The sequence below is a fragment of the Triturus cristatus genome, chromosome 8, assembly GCF_964204655.1.
Source record: "Triturus cristatus chromosome 8, aTriCri1.1, whole genome shotgun sequence".
In the NCBI taxonomy this organism is placed as follows: domain Eukaryota; kingdom Metazoa; phylum Chordata; class Amphibia; order Caudata; family Salamandridae; genus Triturus; species Triturus cristatus.
The window spans coordinates 1,258,183,936-1,258,203,256 of NC_140591.1; positions in this window are offsets into that span (position 1 = coordinate 1,258,183,936).

The window sequence follows — 19,321 nt, forward strand, 5'->3', positions numbered from 1 at the left end:
TCATCCAGCAAAGGCAATAAGGGCAGCAGAGGATGGGTGGGCATAACAGGCCACCCTGACACAAAGTGTTTGAAGAGAGAGATGAGTAGCGTGGACACATCCACTAGGTGGCTATATATATTTCTACCAACAAGAAAACCATATTGGTTACCTTTAGGTGGAAAGCAGGCCAATGGTGAGGAAAAGCAGGCCCCATATGACACTATAAATGACAAGACAGCCAACATGAAGTACTCTGGGCACAGCTACAAACAAAAACAGATTTGAGTATTAGGAAACAAAAACAAACAAGATGTCCCGCCCAACATTTTGCACCAAAATGCAAAGGATATTGTGCAAATCATAGAGCGACAACTTGATGGGCAAACCAATAATCTAAAAGCAAGTGCTAAGTCAGAGAAACTAAACACCATATTGGAGTCAATCAGAACCACAAGGGTGTCCCAAGAAGTGTAAATAGATGCATTTGACCTTGGGCATCTGTAAGAAGATGAAAAGAATCTCTTAGGCACGATGTCCCAGAGTGAGCACTCACTACAAGTACTGCAGCACAAGCAAGGTAACTGCAATAACATATTCAGAAAATCATGGACCGCGTCTGCTTTTTGGAAGCAAGGGTAGAAAATTCAAAATGATGTAACAGGCACAGCAGTGTGCAACTTATAGGTATGCCAGAGGGTGTGGAAGGCCAAGATATGGTCACATTTCTGAAGACCTGATATCACCCATAGTAACACCACAAAAACTATTACCCATCTTTCGCTTAAAAAGGCATATGGTGTGCGGGTGTGTTACACCTACACTTGGTGCACCACCTATGACAATAGTGGCCAAAATACACTGAGATGTCATCTTGCAAGTGTCTAGGAAAGCAGAGCAGCTTAAAATCAAAAGCAACAAGATCCTTATATACTCAAATTGCATGCTGGGCATCCACCATCACAGGGCCTTCCTCTTGGAGCAAGATAATAGAAGACCAAGGTTCCTTTTTCTTCACTGAACCAGAAGCAGTCTGGGAAATTAACGATTATTAAATATTAAAAATAGTATTAATGATAAATATTGTTTTTACATACACAAAAACATAGTAATTCAATTTTAAACAAAACTAAACTATAACATTTTATAAATAACACATATAGTATTCCCACTACAATTTATACAACAGTAGCAAAAAAGTTTGACTCGGGGGGGGGGGTTTACTACTCCCACTCCATGCAGTGCAACAGTAGGGAAAGTGTTAGTATGCGAAGGGGTACAATGTATTATTCCCACTCCAATCAGTGCAACGGTAGAAAAACTGTTGACTAAGGAGGGGTAAAATTTACTATTCCCACTCCAATCAGTGCAACACTAGGGAAAGTGTTGGATTGCGGTGGAGTAACATTTACTATTCCTACTTCCGTCAGTGAAACAGTAGGGAAGGTGTTGGATTGTGGCGAGAGTAAAGTTTACTATTCCCACTCCAGTCAGTCCCTATATCCCTACAAAACCTTCAACCTGCTCCTAAAACTTGATATTATTTTTTTTAACACAATTCGCATAATTAATGATCAATTACTTAATAAATATTAATTTACAAATATATATTAATTCAAATTAATTTACTTCCCACCCTATACCCCTACAAAACCCACAAACCACACCTAAAATGTAATGTAAAAAAATTAATTACACTAGTGACATAATTAGTTATCTATTAAGTAATTAAGATTGAATAAAAATAATCAATTAATTATAATTTATTTACTTCTCACCCTATACCCCTACAAAACCCAAAACCCACACCTAAAATGTAATGTAAAAAAAAATAATTACAAAATGAACATAATTAATGATCAATTAAATAGTTCATATCAATTGCAAATTAATTAATAATTATAATTAAATTACTTCCCATCCTGTACCCCTATAACCCAAAAACCTTCTAAAGTACTAAAAATCACAAACATGTAATAAACTAAATTTAACAACGACTTAAAATGTAACAACTATATTAAGAAACCTAAACAATAATTATACAAAACATGTATTACATATTCATTTAAAATATAAACTAAAATACATAACAATAATTAAAAAACAATAATATAAACAACTATGTGGCTCATTACGATGTCGGGCGGAAAGCCTCTGCTTGACAGTCGGAATCTTAATGACAGCGTCGGAACCTTTCTGACCAGCTCGGTCGGTTTACAGTCCGACCGCCCCATTATGATGTTCGCGGCCGAAGCATAAACCAGCCGATCATTCTGCCTCGGTTCCGACCAACTTGTGGAGTATTCCTGTCAGCTGGAACCACACTGTAACCCCTATGGACGGCGTTTATGCCGTCGGGATTACAATGGCGGTTTTCAACAGCCTTTTTCCGCCGGCCTGTCCGACACAGAAAGGCTGTCGGAAAGTGACTTTGGGGCCCTCTAGCAGGGCCTACTTGCCACCGCGGCCTATGGTTGGTGGCCGAGAGGGTACCTAGGGTACCCCCTGTAAAACCCTGCACTGTGTGGCAGGCACCATGGGTTGCCTGCCACAGGGTGCAGGGTTTTCCAGAAACGCGCCCCATTTTCTCATACGGCCGGTTCTTAGGCGTAACACGAGCTCCCATGGGGAACAATGGGAATCCGACCGAACAGTGTTCGGTCGCATCATAATCTGGCAGTCAGAATCGCCGACCGCAAATCCGAGACGATGTCAGGCAGAGGCTTTCCGCCCGACATCGTAATGAGCCCCCACGTGTTTGTAAATGATAGTAGTGATTTTGTTATTTTCAAAATCGATATTAATTACCTTAAAATCATCAATAATATTGACAACAATATTCTTGCAGATGATATTTCTATATCACAATATTTTAGAAACAATATTTTGGTGCAACAATATTTTGGTTTCTCTAGTTTTACTGAATACCCTGCTTCACAAGATACCTGCAAAAAATTGTACAAACAATGTGTGCAATCTAGGGTTTCCCTTCTGTTTTTTTCATTAGATCCAAGTGCTGCATAAATTAAAACTGGCTTAGCTCTTCAAGGTTGCTTTCACACTCACTGGTGTCACTGAACTAAGTAGAAGACACTTTCACTAAAAAGTGTTTATTTCATCAGTCTTGTCTCGTTGCTTAGCACATCTAAAATAACCACACAAAATATGAAAACATCATTAATGCATTCTGCGAACAACGTGAATAAAATGAACATTTCTACCATGAGTAAAATGTCATCTTGAAACCTAACACCCTAAACCTACTTGTATGCACTATGCTAATAGAGCATGGAGTAGCGTAAATTGTTCTAGAGTTTCTCAGGTAAAATCCACACACTGCTTATCTGTTCAAAGCAAAGCACTGTAGTTATCAGCAGCCAGGCGCAAGTGTTCCCTTGAAAGGAAAACAGGCATCAGGAGTAACTTATCTCCTCTCTGACTTGGCCCAATATCAGCTTTCAGAGCAAAATGGGATGCAGCAGCATCATGGCAGTATGAACATCTTTTAGCAGTATCTTGCATGATAATCTGGGGCAAAGGACCTCTCATGACAAGTGGTCGATTGATCAGCCTTTTATACTATGTTTTATACTGTTGTTGTTGCATTTGTCACCCCGAGTGGGAAGGGTATGCTCAGACGTGAGTCCTGTGCTCTCCATGCCACTGGATTCAAGCTATCCTGGCTGAAGAGGGGTGAAACCCCGAAACTGGTCCTAGGATGCTCGTTTCCAATCCAGGGAGGACCTGGCTTGGCAGTTCGGGCTGGACTGTTCCCATGAGGCACAGGGTCAAGACTGATTTGCATATGGCTGGGTTCAAACTGGAATGGCATGGTGAGCAAAAAAAAACGATGGATCTAGGCCCAGATCTCTGTACTGGGGTGAGTGTATGACATTGTTCTGCATTTTGTCCATCAACTGTTGTTTTTGCATTGGTCAGTTGTAGGTAGCACTGATCTTCCCACCTGAAATAGCTCTGGTATAGTGTGAACTGTGGTAGTTCCATCAGGAACAGTTGAAAGTTGGAATCCAGGTTGGTGTTCAATAATACTTCCTCGATGGCTTCGGTGCCCAAGTTGTGTGGGATCGAAGTATAGAGCGATTTGACATCAATTGTGCATAGCCATATTTCTTCATCGCTGGTAAATCTGATGGTATCAATTTTGGAAAGGAAGTCCGTGGTGTCTCTGATATATGTGTTCATGCTGGTAACAAAAGGCTGTCAATTTGTGTCTAGAAGTTTGCCTACGGGCTCATGCATGCTCCCTCTAGTGGAAACTATGGTTAGAAAGGGGGGATGTTTTAAGTCCTTGTGAATTTTTGGAAGCATGTATAAGGAGGGTGTTCTTGGATTATTTGGCATGAGAAATTTGCTAGTTTTCTCATTTATAACCCCCTCTTCAACTGCTTTTTTCACCAGACCCTTTTACATATTAGCGAATTGTTCCATGTGATTGTAATCAAGAGTGCAATAGGTGTCCTTCTCTGCAACGTGTCTCTGTACTTGTTCTCTATAAAAGCAGGTATTCATCATAACAAGGGCGCCGCCCTTGTCAGCGTTTTGACATGTTATTTCAGGATTTTCTGCGATTCTGCGAGGCGCTTTAAGATGTTAAATTCCCTGTGTGTGAGATTGCGATGCTTGGATTGGTGTTTAAAATAAAATTTCAAAATGTCCTATTTGACCAGGTTCATGAATCGGGCAAGGCTTTTGTGGCTGACTTGAAAACGTGATGTTAGAAAGAAAATTCAAGCTGATTATAAAGGCAAGGGGGCATATTATCAAGAACGGCGTTAAAATAATCGCCGCTTTAGCGCCAGGAAACTGCCACTAAAGCGGCGATAATGGGCTTGATAATATGCCCTTGAGAATTCCAATAGAAGCCCATGTTCAGGTGTGAACTTTAGGACTCCTAAATGCCTTCTGTAAATGCAAAAATCTTAAAGTTAGGATTTTCTGAGTTTAGGAGTAGTAAAGTTAGGAGTCCTAACTTTACTACTCCTAAACTGAGAAAAATCCTACCTTTAAGACTTTCAGTATTCACAGAAGGCCTTTAGGAGTCCTAAAGTTAGGACTCCTAACTTCTCTGAATACCAAAATGAGTAAGTGCCTTGTGTGAATACCAAAATGAGTAAGTGCCTTCTGTGAATACCAAAATGGTAGAAAGTTTAGGATTTTGTCTTAAGTTAGTTCTGTGAATCGGGCCCATAGTCCAGGCGGCAAGGCTGCAGGGCCGGAGGCGGGATCACGCACGGCCGCCTCTATGCAATGTGATGCGTCTATTTCAGAGGCCCACTGTGCTTCACGTTGCTCGAAAATTCTCCCCAGTGAACCCTAGCACTCGTGAGGCCCCTTTCACCTCCGAGGCCTCCGGGAGCACCGCAGTTGTAGTTTACGGCCCCCCACTTGGTGCCGGTCAAGTAGGAGGGGCTCTCGGCAGTGCCTGTTAGCGGGGAAGCGGGAGGGGAAGCGACACGCTCACTCACCGCCACCGTGGCCATGTTCAGGACTGCTCACACCGCCCTCGATTTCAGTTGCGGCTGCGTCTCCGGATCGTGAGCTCCGGGCGCCTCAGAAGGCCGTTCCAGGGGAAGCCACCGCCTCTACCCCCTCGAGGCTCGGAGCGCCAGGAACACTATCTGCAGGCAGATTGCGGGGTCGCAGGCAGGACCATGGACACTCTGATGGATGACAATCATGCGCCAGGCATTTCGGTAGCTCGTTGTGCAGTTATATCGGGGACAACCAGGATCTGCACTGGGCTACCATGCAGAGCTTCAAAGCCGCGCGTCCATCTTGGTCTGCGGCTTGGCCACGCCCCCGACGAATGTAAAACTTGAACCACTGTGATGCATTGCTTATGGCCTCACATACTATATTCACTGATGATATCTGAAATCTGTGACTGTGTCAGTTACTCATAGCTGGCAAATTTCAGTAATTTAACTAAATAAATACAAAGAGGCAGCAGTGGAGTAAATCAGTCGCACATCTCCTACGGAGACTTTAGTATTGATAAGTTCATTTAACATTCATCGTATAGCTCTCAATCTGTAGTTAGTGCTGTATACAGTACCCAACACCCTGCTACCCAACGAGTGCCACATGTACCATAGGTTATGATAAAATTATAACTATAAGATAGCACTGGAGCACTTTCAAGTAGTGAAAGCAAAGAATGGCACTTCCTTGCAGAAATAAACACTCCAACAATGAATACGTCTTCTTGCTGGTTTAGTGTCAAGATTTCTAGTCATCCATAAATATATACAATAAACAGCATGTAGATTTCCAATTTCCAGTGAAAATGTATGCAACATACAGCCGGCACATGTTTCATCTGATACAGACTTCTTCAAGGAGGTAATATGTATAAAATACACAATATAAATCAATCAAGATTCTTCATACACCATGATGTACCAATATCATCCCTTGGTGTCAATTTATAAGAAAACAAGTAGCCGCACCAAATATTGTGCTCACCACGTGGTAGACAAATAACACAAGTACGTCACTAGGTTTTATTTTAATGAAACAAAAAATACAGTTAGATACCATCTGCCACACCAGTGTGAGTCATATTATCCTACCATATGTCCCAATCAACCGGATGCTCAGGTGCACTTTCAACAAGTTATGTTTAATATGTAAAGAGGGAGATTTACCTTATTTTTCCCAACCAGTGGTCCCTAGGGAGAAGTAAGTAGGAGCTCCATTTATTTGTTGGGGTTTGGTTTCATATAAGTTTAAGCCATCTACCAGCGAGTAACTGTTAGACTTTCAGAATGAAAGAACTTAGGCCCTCATTATGATAGTGGGCGGTTGGACCGCCACCCGCTATCACAAGGGTCAGGAGAACACCCGGCAAGCAAGCAGTGGTCTGACCATCCAATTATCATAGAACTGCCATACCGGCAGTTGGAAAAGTGCACCTTTACTCTGTGGCTTGTGTTGCGCCCCATAAAAAGGGCAGCAGCACAAACCGCAATGCAAATTGGCACTGTGTGCACATCCATGTACCATGTGGTGCCTGGCACACGGTGCATAGATGTGTGGGTGGTGCCCCCAGGTCACTTAGCGGAGCCCTGCTTGGGGCCCCCAAAGTCCCTTTGCGTCTGCCTGTTCATGGTGGTGGGACCATCATGAACAGGCAGTCGAAAAGGGATATCCTAATCCTTATGGTGGTGCCTGCGCAGCCACCTTCTCCATTGTAGGGTTAGGAATCCGGCCGGCATCCCGATGGAATCTTTGATCCTGTCGGAGGCAACGGACCTACCCCCGACTTTAGCGGTCCGATCGGCTGTAGTGTAATGCAGCAGTTGTACCGATGCCGTGGATGGCAGGTGGACCGCCACCAATGGCCTGTTGGTGGTTGTCCAACCGCCATTGTAATGAGCCAGAGTCTCTAAATTGGTGTTTTGGTGCAGACACATCCCAAATTTCAGTTGGATGTTGTCGGCATAAATGAAAAGAATTTCCGCTGTTTGATGTAGCAAGTGTGCTAAAGGAAATATGTATATGTTATGAAGAAGTGAAGAAAGCACACAGAAATGTGAGGTAGGGGTCGCAGATTTGATATTCTACCTCCAGTCCTATTAACACTGTGTCAAACGTGCATACATCTGGGAGATGAGAGGATCGTTTCTAATTTGAGTCCAACTAACATTGTGGAAAGTGCATAAAATTTGAGAAAATGGTCAGATTTACTATTCCAACTCTAGTCCTACTAACAATGAGGAACGTCCATTACATTGGTGAGTAAGATGCGCTATTTTAACTCCAGTTGTTCTAACATTGCAGAAAGTGCATTGGGTGTTAACATGCGCTGCTCCAACTTCCAGTCTCATTACCATTTGGGAACATGCATAGAATTGCAGATGGTATATTTGCTATTTTATTATTCTAAATCCTGCCCCACTGTAATTGGGGAAAGTGCATGCAATTGGCAAAGACATAGCCAATCCTAAAAACGTTTTTGAAATAACATCATCAAGTGCATTTTGTAAATAATGTAAATATTTTTTGACTATAAATAATAAAAAATGGATGACTGCACAAAGTGGAGGTAAGGTTTTTTCCCAGAGAGTTTAAGTCTATTGCTGACATTCCTTAAGCTGGCGGAAGGAGACCTAAACAGTGTTAGGGACAGAGGGGATAAGGCTCCTTTAAACATTTTATTAGGTCTTTTGGTGAGAGGAACTTCTCCTTAGTCTTCCTATAGCAACGCCATTTGGTAGATGATGGGGGTCAATGATGGGACTGAAGCCTCTGTTGTACAGGATGAAGGGGACCCTTTAGATATGGACATCTTTTGTCTTTGCCCTGATTTCTATTGAGGGTGGCTGTTGATAGATGGGTGCAGAAAGCTCACACATATTTGTGCCTCTGTTGTGGGTGCTCCAGGCTGGAGACTACCCTGCTTTGAGGAGCATCAAAGACATTTCTACAGAAATGTTTGCATCTGGAGAGCAGCCTGGAAAGGCCATTTAAAAAGAGAATCACTCCAAACCAGTTCCGAAAGTATCGACAGTAAACCCATACCCCCAGTCTTTTTTGAGGGTATAAAAGTTAAAATCACTGATCTACTTGTCATTCTAGTTTCAAAGTTTCTTTGATCAATGTAGGGAGTGCTCTGCAGAGTACTCAGGGGATTGAGGTGCAACCAAAGCTTGTGTTTGCCAGATTGCCAGCTTCCCTGAGGTAAGGGAACATCGCCTGAAGTCTTGCCTTGCTGGATGAAGCTGATCATCTGACCTGAAGTGCCTAGATTCCAGCATGCCTGCAGAGAGAGGGAGAGAGCCTGCCAACCCTGCATTAGGTGTGGATGTCTAGAAAGCAGTGAGACCCTGTTTCTGAGAGTGTCTGCCAGGAGAAGGGAGACTGTGGAGAGTAATCTGTGAACCCTACAAGTGTTGGGCACAGTCTCCACAGAATTGTGGTTCCATGTGGGAACCCCAGAATGGCAGCTAACCTCACTGCAGTGCATGAAGACTGACAGTGGCTGACCCATCTGCTGTAACCAAGCAGTTTGCCTTTGGTGATTGACTTTCCAGCAGTGATCAAGAATTGTGCCACTGCATGCCAGCAATGCACCCCATGGCTGAAATCTTGCTGCTGCGACTACCGTCCACATGCCGGCCAAACTGCTATGTATTGCTGTGTGACCCAGAAGTAGGTACAAACATATAATGGCCCCCTCTGATCAGTGATGGACTTCACCTAAGCATCGAGATGAGCTAGAGAGATGAGATGAAACTGATGGGGTGCCTGGCTGCAAGAGGCTGTGCTACACTGGTGAGAGTGAAGGGCATTCCCTGACAAATGCCTCCCAGTGTGAACCCACTGGAAATGGGTGATGGCAATATGGTAATTGCTCACCCAACAAACAAAGGAGATGGTGACGGAAGCAGAGTTTGGGCTGGCCTGAGAGTTGAAAGGCATAGGTCAGCTGGGAAAGTAGACTATACCATCAACTCCTTTGCCCCACCTCACCTTCCCACAGGAAGCATTGCATAGTAATGACCAGACTCATTAGGGAGTCCAGAGTGAACTCACAGGGATGGCCATAAACTAGGGCCCAGATAGTACAGAACTGCCAGGCATCCTTATGTGGCCAAGCAAACAACTTTACTGTGAAGCCACAAAAACTAAGCCATTATGACAGGCTGACAAAAAGAGGGATGGGCGAATGGAGCCACCCCCCATCTTTGTCTTGTTTGGTAGACATTATTACCTGCACCCATCACCTCTCTCTCCACCCATTAAGGCTCAACAGCAAGCACTGGTAGATAAAACAGAGGCTGGGGCACATCAAAACCAGCAGCTTAGCTAGGATTAAACTCATCCAGCAAAGGCAATAAGGGCAGCAGAGGATGGGTGGGCATAACAGGCCACCCTGACACAAAGTGTTTGAAGAGAGAGATGAGTAGTGTGGACACATCTACTAGGTGGCTGTATATATTTCTACCAACAAGAGAACCATATTGGTTACCTTTAGGTGGAAAGCAGGCCAAATCGTGAGGCAAAAGCAGGCCCCATATGACACTATACATGACAAGACAGCCAACATGAAGTACTCTGGGCACAGCTACAAACAAAAACAGATTTGAGTATTAGGAAACAAAAACAAACAAGATGTCCCGCCCAACATTTTGCACCAAAATGCAAAGGATATTGTGCAAATCATAGAGCGACAACTTGATGGGCAAACCAATAATCTAAAAGCAAGTGCTAAGCCAGAGAAACTAAACACCATATTGGAGTCAATCAGAACCACAAGGGTGTCCCAAGAAGTGTAAATAGATGCATTTGACCTTGGGCATCTGTAAGAAGATGAAAAGAATCTCTTAGGCACGATGTCCCAGAGTGAGCACTCACTACAAGTACTGAAGCACAAGCAAGGTAACTGCAATAACATATTCAGAAAATCATGGACCGCGTCTGCTTTTTGGAAGCAAGGGTAGAAAATTCAAAATGATGTAACAGGCACAGCAGTGTGCAACTTATAGGTATGCCAGAGGGTGTGGAAGGCCAAGATATGGTCACATTTCTGAAGACCTGATATCACCCATAGTAACACCACAAAAACTATTACCCATCTTTCGCTTAAAAAGGCATATGGTGTGCGGGTGTGTTACACCTACACTTGGTGCACCACCTATGACAATAGTGGCCAAAATACACTGAGATGTCATCTTGCAAGTGTCTAGGAAAGCAGAGCAGCTTAAAATCAAAAGCAACAAGATCCTTATATACTCAAATTGCATGCTGGGCATCCACCATCACAGGGCCTTCCTCTTGGAGGAAGATAATAGAAGACCAAGGTTCCTTTTTCTTCACTGAACCAGAAGCAGTCTGGGAAATTAACGATTATTAAATATTAAAAATAGTATTAATGATAAATATTGTTTTTACATACACAAAAACATAGTAATTCAATTTTAAACAAAACTAAACTATAACATTTTATAAATAACACATATAGTATTCCCACTACAATTTATACAACAGTAGCAAAAAAGTTTGACTCGGGGGGGGGGTTTACTACTCCCACTCCATGCAGTGCAACAGTAGGGAAAGTGTTAGTATGCGAAGGGGTACAATGTATGATTCCCACTCCAATCAGTGAAACGGTAGAAAAACTGTTGACTAAGGAGGGGTAAAATTTACTATTCCCACTCCAATCAGTGCAACACTAGGGAAAGTGTTGGATTGCGGTGGAGTAACATTTACTATTCCTACTTCAGTCAGTGAAACAGTAGGGAAGGTGTTGGATTGTGGCGAGAGTAAAGTTTACTATTCCCACTCCAGTCAGTCCCTATATCCCTACAAAACCTTCAACCTGCTCCTAAAACTTAATATTTTTTTTTTTAACACAATTCGTATAATTAATGATCAATTACTTAATAAATATTAATTTACAAATATATATTAATTCAAATTAATTTACTTCCCACCCTATACCCCTACAAAACCCACAAACCACACCTAAAATGTAATGTAAAAAAATTAATTACACTAGTAACATAATTAGTTATCTATTAAGTAATTAAGATTGAATAAAAATAATCAATTAATTATAATTTATTTACTTCTCACCCTATACCCCTACAAAACCCAAAACCCACACCTAAAATGTAATGTAAAAAAAAATAATTACAAAATGAACATAATTAATGATCAATTAAATAGTTCATATCAATTGCAAATTAATTAATAATTATAATTAAATTACTTTTCATCCTGTACCCCTATAACCCAAAAACCTTCTAAAGTACTAAAAATCACAAACATGTAATAAACTAAATTTAACAACGACTTAAAATGTAACAACTATATTAAGAAACCTAAACAATAATTATACAAAACATGTATTACATATTCATTTAAAATATAAACTAAAATACATAACAATAATTAAAAAACAATAATATAAACAACTATGTGGCTCATTACGATGTCGGGCGGAAAGCCTCTGCTTGACAGTCGGAATCTTAATGACAGCGTCGGAACCTTTCTGACCAGCTCGGTCGGTTTACAGTCCGACCGCCCCATTATGATGTTCGCGGCCGAAGCATAAACCAGCCGATCATTCTGCCTCGGTTCCGACCAACTTGTGGAGTATTCCTGTCAGCTGGAACCACACTGTAACCCCTATGGACGGCGTTTATGCCGTCGGGATTACAATGGCGGTTTTCAACAGCCTTTTTCCGCCGGCCTGTCCGACACAGAAAGGCTGTCGGAAAGTGACTTTGGGGCCCTCTAGCAGGGCCTACTTGCCACCGCGGCCTATGGTTGGTGGCCGAGAGGGTACCTAGGGTACCCCCTGTAAAACCCTGCACTGTGTGGCAGGCACCATGGGTTGCCTGCCACAGGGTGCAGGGTTTTCCAGAAACGCGCCCCATTTTCTCATACGGCCGGTTCTTAGGCGTAACACGAGCTCCCATGGGGAACAATGGGAATCCGACCGAACAGTGTTCGGTCGCATCATAATCTGGCAGTCAGAATCGCCGACCGCAAATCCGAGACGATGTCAGGCAGAGGCTTTCCGCCCGACATCGTAATGAGCCCCCACGTGTTTGTAAATGATAGTAGTGATTTTGTTATTTTCAAAATCGATATTACTTACCTTAAAATCATCAATAATATTGACAACAATATTCTTGCAGATGATATTTCTATATCACAATATTTTAGAAACAATATTTTGGTGCAACAATATTTTGGTTTCTCTAGTTTTACTGAATACCCTGCTTTACAAGATACCTGCAAAAAATTGTACAAACAATGTGTGCAATCTAGGGTTTCCCTTCTGTTTTTTTCATTAGATCCAAGTGCTGCATAAATTAAAACTGGCTTAGCTCTTCAAGGTTGCTTTCACACTCACTGGTGTCACTGAACTAAGTAGAAGACACTTTCACTAAAAAGTGTTTATTTCATCAGTCTTGTCTCGTTGCTTAGCACATCTAAAATAACCACACAAAATATGAAAACATCATTAATGCATTCTGCGAACAACGTGAATAAAATGAACATTTCTACCATGAGTAAAATGTCATCTTGAAACCTAACACCCTAAACCTACTTGTATGCACTATGCTAATAGAGCATGGAGTAGCGTAAATTGTTCTAGAGTTTCTCAGGTAAAATCCACACACTGCTTATCTGTTCAAAGCAAAGCACTGTAGTTATCAGCAGCCAGGCGCAAGTGTTCCCTTGAAAGGAAAACAGGCATCAGGAGTAACTTATCTCCTCTCTGACTTGGCCCAATATCAGCTTTCAGAGCAAAATGGGATGCAGCAGCATCATGGCAGTATGAACATCTTTTAGCAGTATCTTGCATGATAATCTGGGGCAAAGGACCTCTCATGACAAGTGGTCGATTGATCAGCCTTTTATACTATGTCTTGTCTGAGATTGGAATTTCTGACATACCTGTGTGCAACAATATCTTAGATGCATTCTAACAAACAAACAGGGGAAATCCACATCAACTCAGGCTACACTTTATGTTTTTATTATTATCTGATCTTGAAATAGAGATAACAAGGCACTTGTCCAAGACTGATGTCACATCAGGTGTCTTATCAAGGTCATTGTCTGTGTATCAGGTGTATTATCAATGCCATTGCCTGAAAGACTTAACAGTTTTACAGGTTCTTGGAAAGATAAGGATAGACGACATTTGGGTCAAAGGCAGACATGCCAATAACTATGCAGAAATAGAGCAAATGGAGTCTCTGCCTGTTCAAAATGGAGTCAGGCCTTTAGGGGCTTTACGTCACAAGTGTATGGAACTAATATCCAAATGTGTGATATGGGCAAGAGTCTCAGTCACAACGGTAAGGCACAGGCTTTACTCTAGGCACTTTGGGCCCGATTCACAGAACTAACTTAAGACAAAATCCTAAACGTACTACTTTTGGTATTCACAGAATGCACTTACTACTTTTGGTATTCACAGAATGGATTAACGACTACTAACTTTACGTCCGCACTCGGGCCGGAGATTCTGGCCCGGAGGTGGAGATTCCGGCCCGGAGGTGGGACTTCCGGCCCGGAGGTGGGACTTCCGGCCCGGAGGTGGGGATTCCGGCCCGGAGGTGGGGATTCCGGCCCGGAGGTGGGGATTCCGGCCCGGAGGTGGGGATTCCGGCCCGGAGGTGGGGATTTCGGCCCGGAGGTGGGGATTCCGGCCCGGAGGTGGGGATTCCGGACGGTGGCGGAGATTTAGCCATGGCTGAAATCTCCCCCTCTGGGCCGGAATCCCCACCTCTGAGACGGAAGTCCCACCTCCGGGACGGAAGTCCCACCTCCCGGACAGAATCTCCGCCTCCGGGCCGGAATCTCCGGCCCGAGTGCGGACGTAAAGTTGGTAGTCGTGAATCCATTCTGTGAATACCAAAAGTAGTAAGTGCATTCTGTGAATACCAAAATTAGTAAGTTTAGGATTCTGTCTTAAGTTAATTCTGTGAATCGGGCCCCTTATAACATTAGTGGACATCAAGAAGGAATATGAAACACCATTTAGAAAATTCCTATGTGTGCGCCCCTTCACAGAGCAGTTGAGCAGACATCGGGAAATTCCACCACAGATACAGATGTGTTTCTACAGATATTTGTTACGTGGGGGAGATATCGCCACATGGTAACAACTTTGCATAAAGTGCTCAGGAAACCACAGCGAAGGGACCTTGGTAAACTTAGGAATGTGCGAGAGAGATTTGGGTGAAAACTTATCACATGAATGGGTTCACAGCCCTTCAACATGTGTGCAAGGTTTCAAGAAATGCAAAGTTTAAGCTGATCCAATTTATATATATACATTGCACATGCACATACATAACGACTTCACATCATGTTCCCCTGCTTATTACCCGATGGTCCAACGTACATGGCTGAAACATCTATCTTTTATCTCATGGTCTTCGCATCTTAGGTGATTCAGGAAAACCGTTGAAAGATTGCTGATCATGTCACTAGTCTAAAGAGGAGATGGATCTTCACAGACCCATAGTGTACGTGCTGGGGCCAATACTAAGTCCACAGGTAGACAAATCCAACTGTAAATGTATAGATCTACTGATAATCTTAGCTAAGAGGAGAATACCCATCAAATGGAGGTCTACACATACCTCAGACACTGCTACATGAAAATGAGAACTTCACAAATGGGTGCAGGAGAAGAAGACACAGGTAGTCATCTCAGACGGGTGAAAGGGAAAGAGATGGGAACGAAGAACTGGTACACTTTATTGTGTACTCTTGCCCCTAAATCTGGCAACAAACCACCATAGATGCATTTTCAGTTTTAATCATTCTGCATATATTATGCAATGTTATGCCTTACTAACACAAAACAATCCCAGCTTTGAGCAGGTAAAGAAAGGTGCTGGAGTGATTCCTGCAGTGAATATTTCATTCCAAATCGATTTTGTTTATAACTGCCAACTTCACTAACTACGTACTTGTTTGTCTGATTGATTTCTATATTAAGTATCACTAAAATGACAAGTGCCTGGAACACGCATTATATGTAACCAGTGAAAAAAAGTGTTAACTGTAAAAGCAAACACGTGGCAAAAAAATCACTACAATTTAAAAAACGTATTGTTTAATACACAATACTTAAATTTAAATAGTCCTACATTAAAATAATTTGTGTATAATTATTTTACATTTTACTTATTTTAAATGTATTTTTCTAATAACTTTATTACATTTCTTTATACTTTGGTATAGGAAGATCTCGCCCTTGGTGGCGTAGAGTTCTAAAGAAGGGGGAATGTTACCACAAGTAACTTTACACTTGTAAATGCTGTTGTAGGTGTTTCTGCCCTTTCATTTGAAGAAGAGTGACTCGTTAATCTACGTCTAGGTATACATTTGCACTTAGAAATAGTCAATAACAAAAAGGTGGATGATTACACTTCAGTATAGGAGTAGATCTAGATAGGAATAGATCTAAACATGACACTTACCTTTGTGAATCAGGCCCTGTGTTTATTTGTTATTTTTATTTTTCTTACAATTTTAAATAGAGTTCAATGCCTTTAATTTGTGCAATTGTGCTTTTTTGAGTTTAGCTGTTTCATCTGGTGCCTAGATTTGATGTAGGTCCTAACGATCTATTGATGGCCGAATATATCTACATCCCATCTTCTTCCTCTTTATTTTTGCGTTTTAGCACTTGATTGAAGTACAAAAACAAAACAAATAAGCAAAGTTTCTGGGAATCTCTACTATTAGAGGAAATTGGGTTATGATTCGTGCAGTAAGTGAATTGTGCATAAGGAAACTAAGTACTTCATTGTAGCAGTGTACTGTCAAGGTAGCGAAGCAGAGCAGTCCAAGGCCTATTCACGGAAGGTGATGAGAGCCAGCTATCTCCATCTGCTGGCACATAACAACACTCAATAAACCATTGTCAGTTTTTTTTCTTTGAAAAACAAAAAGTTATTTAATTACACAAACACTACTAAATACAACACATTCATTTATAGAGATATATATTAGGCATATTAAAAATACCTTACCTTTGATGATACGTCCCAAATCCACTTGACCCATAGTTGTCATGACTTCAAAAACAATACCCTCCATGACAGATGTAGCCTCCTAATATAAGGGAGTGTCAATATATATATGACAGGCCTACTGGCTTTCTCAAGGAGTCACCAAATACATCAGGCAGGCCTATTGTCTATGTCATGGGGTTACCACATTGATGAAAACAAAACAATAATTACATTTTAGGAATCACTATTAAAACCAATAGACCCAAAAATTGCATTCAGATACACATTCATTAAAAATATATGCATTGCAATGTTCACCAAAAAACATTGTTAGTAATATTCTTAAAAAATAAAACATTGGAATTTAAAGTACCATGCATCACTGTCTTTCCTTTACATTTCGCAGGCCACATAATGCGGCCAGAGGACCAACCACAAGCAGGCCCTGCATTCCAAAGCCTTCTAGCAAAAGTTCCAGCTTTAAACTCCTTTTAATCATGACAAACCTGCCTGGGCGTCATGAGTGCACTGCCCTCCAGGAAACGTAGGGCAATTTTCTACAAGAACATATTTGGGCAGCATCCATGCTTGAAGCCCCCCAAAAAATAATTCAGTGTTGTTGATGGTGCCTCTGCTTCTCCTTGAGGCACCACAAGTAAGAAACTGTGTAAAGTAGAGCCCATGTAGGATATTATGGAATGCTCTAGCTAGTGAACAACTGGTGAGCGGCTCGCTCTGCTCAAAATGTTAAAAGCAGCCTTGCCCTGGGCACACTTTCTTGGCAATAAGGGTAACCTGGTCCGACCAGAGACAATCTTAGTCAATTTTTAGCATTGGGGGCCACCAAAGGAGTCCCAAGGTCCTGCAACCACACTGACTCCCTACACTCTGCTTCTGTGCTGAATGGAAGCTGTCACAGTCTCTTCTGCTCCCACCACAATAGGGCCATGCTTCTTTGTTGCTTCTACTTGCAGACTAGAACATTCACATTCCACTGCCAACAGTGAGAATGGGGCGCTGTGACCAGCTGCCCCAGACATGGGCATGGGGCAGGCAATGCGAATGGCTAAGTGGCCTTATTGTTGCTGTCCTGGAGCATGGAGTCTCCACAATGTTATTGATTGGCAGTGGGTCCTGGGGCATGAGCTCCCCGGGTCCAATGAGACTTTGTGGAGGGGGGGGCCATGCCTGCGCCTCTCATCTAAATACCGCCATCTTAAATATGTTCCTTGTGCTCACTCATGGGCCCTGGCCCACCAGGGGGGTATTTTTAAGAATTTGGATGGAGCACCATCTGCTTGATTTCCTAGTTAAGGATCAAAGCACACATTTTCAAATATGCATAACACGAGGCCTGATGGCTCGATTTTGAAGATCTTTGCTCGTGGTACTTCTGGTGCTAAGCTCTAGCCACCAGAATCATTTCCAACAGTCCTCCTGGCCTCGAAAGGGTGTATTTTGCTGGGAGCTGGATGTTCTTGCTACCTGCACTAGTCTTTTCCCCTCCTGTCTCCTGGTACTCTTTTCCTGCTGCTGACATCATCTTGCACAGTCCATCTGCACCAGCCAGAAGAGCACCCTCTAGAAATACACTCCCAAGCCTCCTAGCTGTCTTGCAGTGCACTTGGAGTGGCACTAGAGTCCAGATCTTCCCTAAACTGGTCCTCAAGGGGCTTTAGGGGTCTTCGCCTATGGCCTTTGAGAGACCCATCCAGTCTTGAGGGTCAGCTGGAAACAAAGTCCTTGGCAGAGCATCAGGTGGCTACCCTTCCAACTGTCCATGATTCTTGTGTTGTTTCCCTCCAGGTCCAGGGTTTTGGTCCCTGTCTCTCCCTTGGGCAGGGAATAAGTGTGAATGGGAAGTTCTTGCTGCCAGGAACAATGGGCAACATCTAGGATGCCACATCATCCCTCTACTTGTGCCCCAACCCTCTTGCACAGCATTCTGGGACAATCAAATATTGCGGAACCCTTCTTCGCCTGTGGAGAGCTCATGTGCCCACCCAGAAGTGTGGCAAGGGAAAGAAGGAGCCCCTCCTCTTTGGTCACTCTAAACCAGTTCAGCACTGAGGGAATGTCTACACTATTTGCTTCCCAATAAGACAACACCCTTTAAAAACTAATATTCCCTGAGCATTACACATAGGCAGGACAGAAGGCAGTAGCCTTTGTGACCAATTTTGAGAGTCCACCAGGTGTTTTTGTAGAACGAAGACTGGTTATTCATGTATGGTGTTATATGTATTGTTTTGTGGATTGTAATGTGAACTGTTTTGTGCATTTTTGTCATGTTCCATTAATTTTTTGGATAATGTTTTGATTGTTTGAAATTCCAAAACTTTCAAAAAATATGTGTTGTTCTACAAGATGACATGTGAATAATAATGTAATCTTGTTTGTTTGAAAATAAGTGAAAACAGAGAGTAAAATAAAAATACACGGGCTTCTAAATATAATTTTAAAGTCCCAGTTGATATAGTACAAATGATTCTATATGGACATATTGTTTGTTGTATACCAATCTGAAGTCAGCACTGATTAAATGTAACAATGTAGCCCAGTGTTTCCCTACAGAAGCAGCCAGCCTTGCTTCAGTGAAAATAGCTTTTGGGAAAATTTCACTGTAAGGACATGTTGTCCTACTTTTGAATGCCATGCACCCTGCGTTCGTGGGCAATATTATTAACTTAGGCCTGTCAAAAGGGAATATTTTGAGGGGTCAAATTTGCAGTTTAAAACTGCCAGAGACAGGTTATCTGGATGCGGCGAACAGGATGCACATAACAGCAATCTCTCCTGTGCTTTCTGCATACTTGCACATG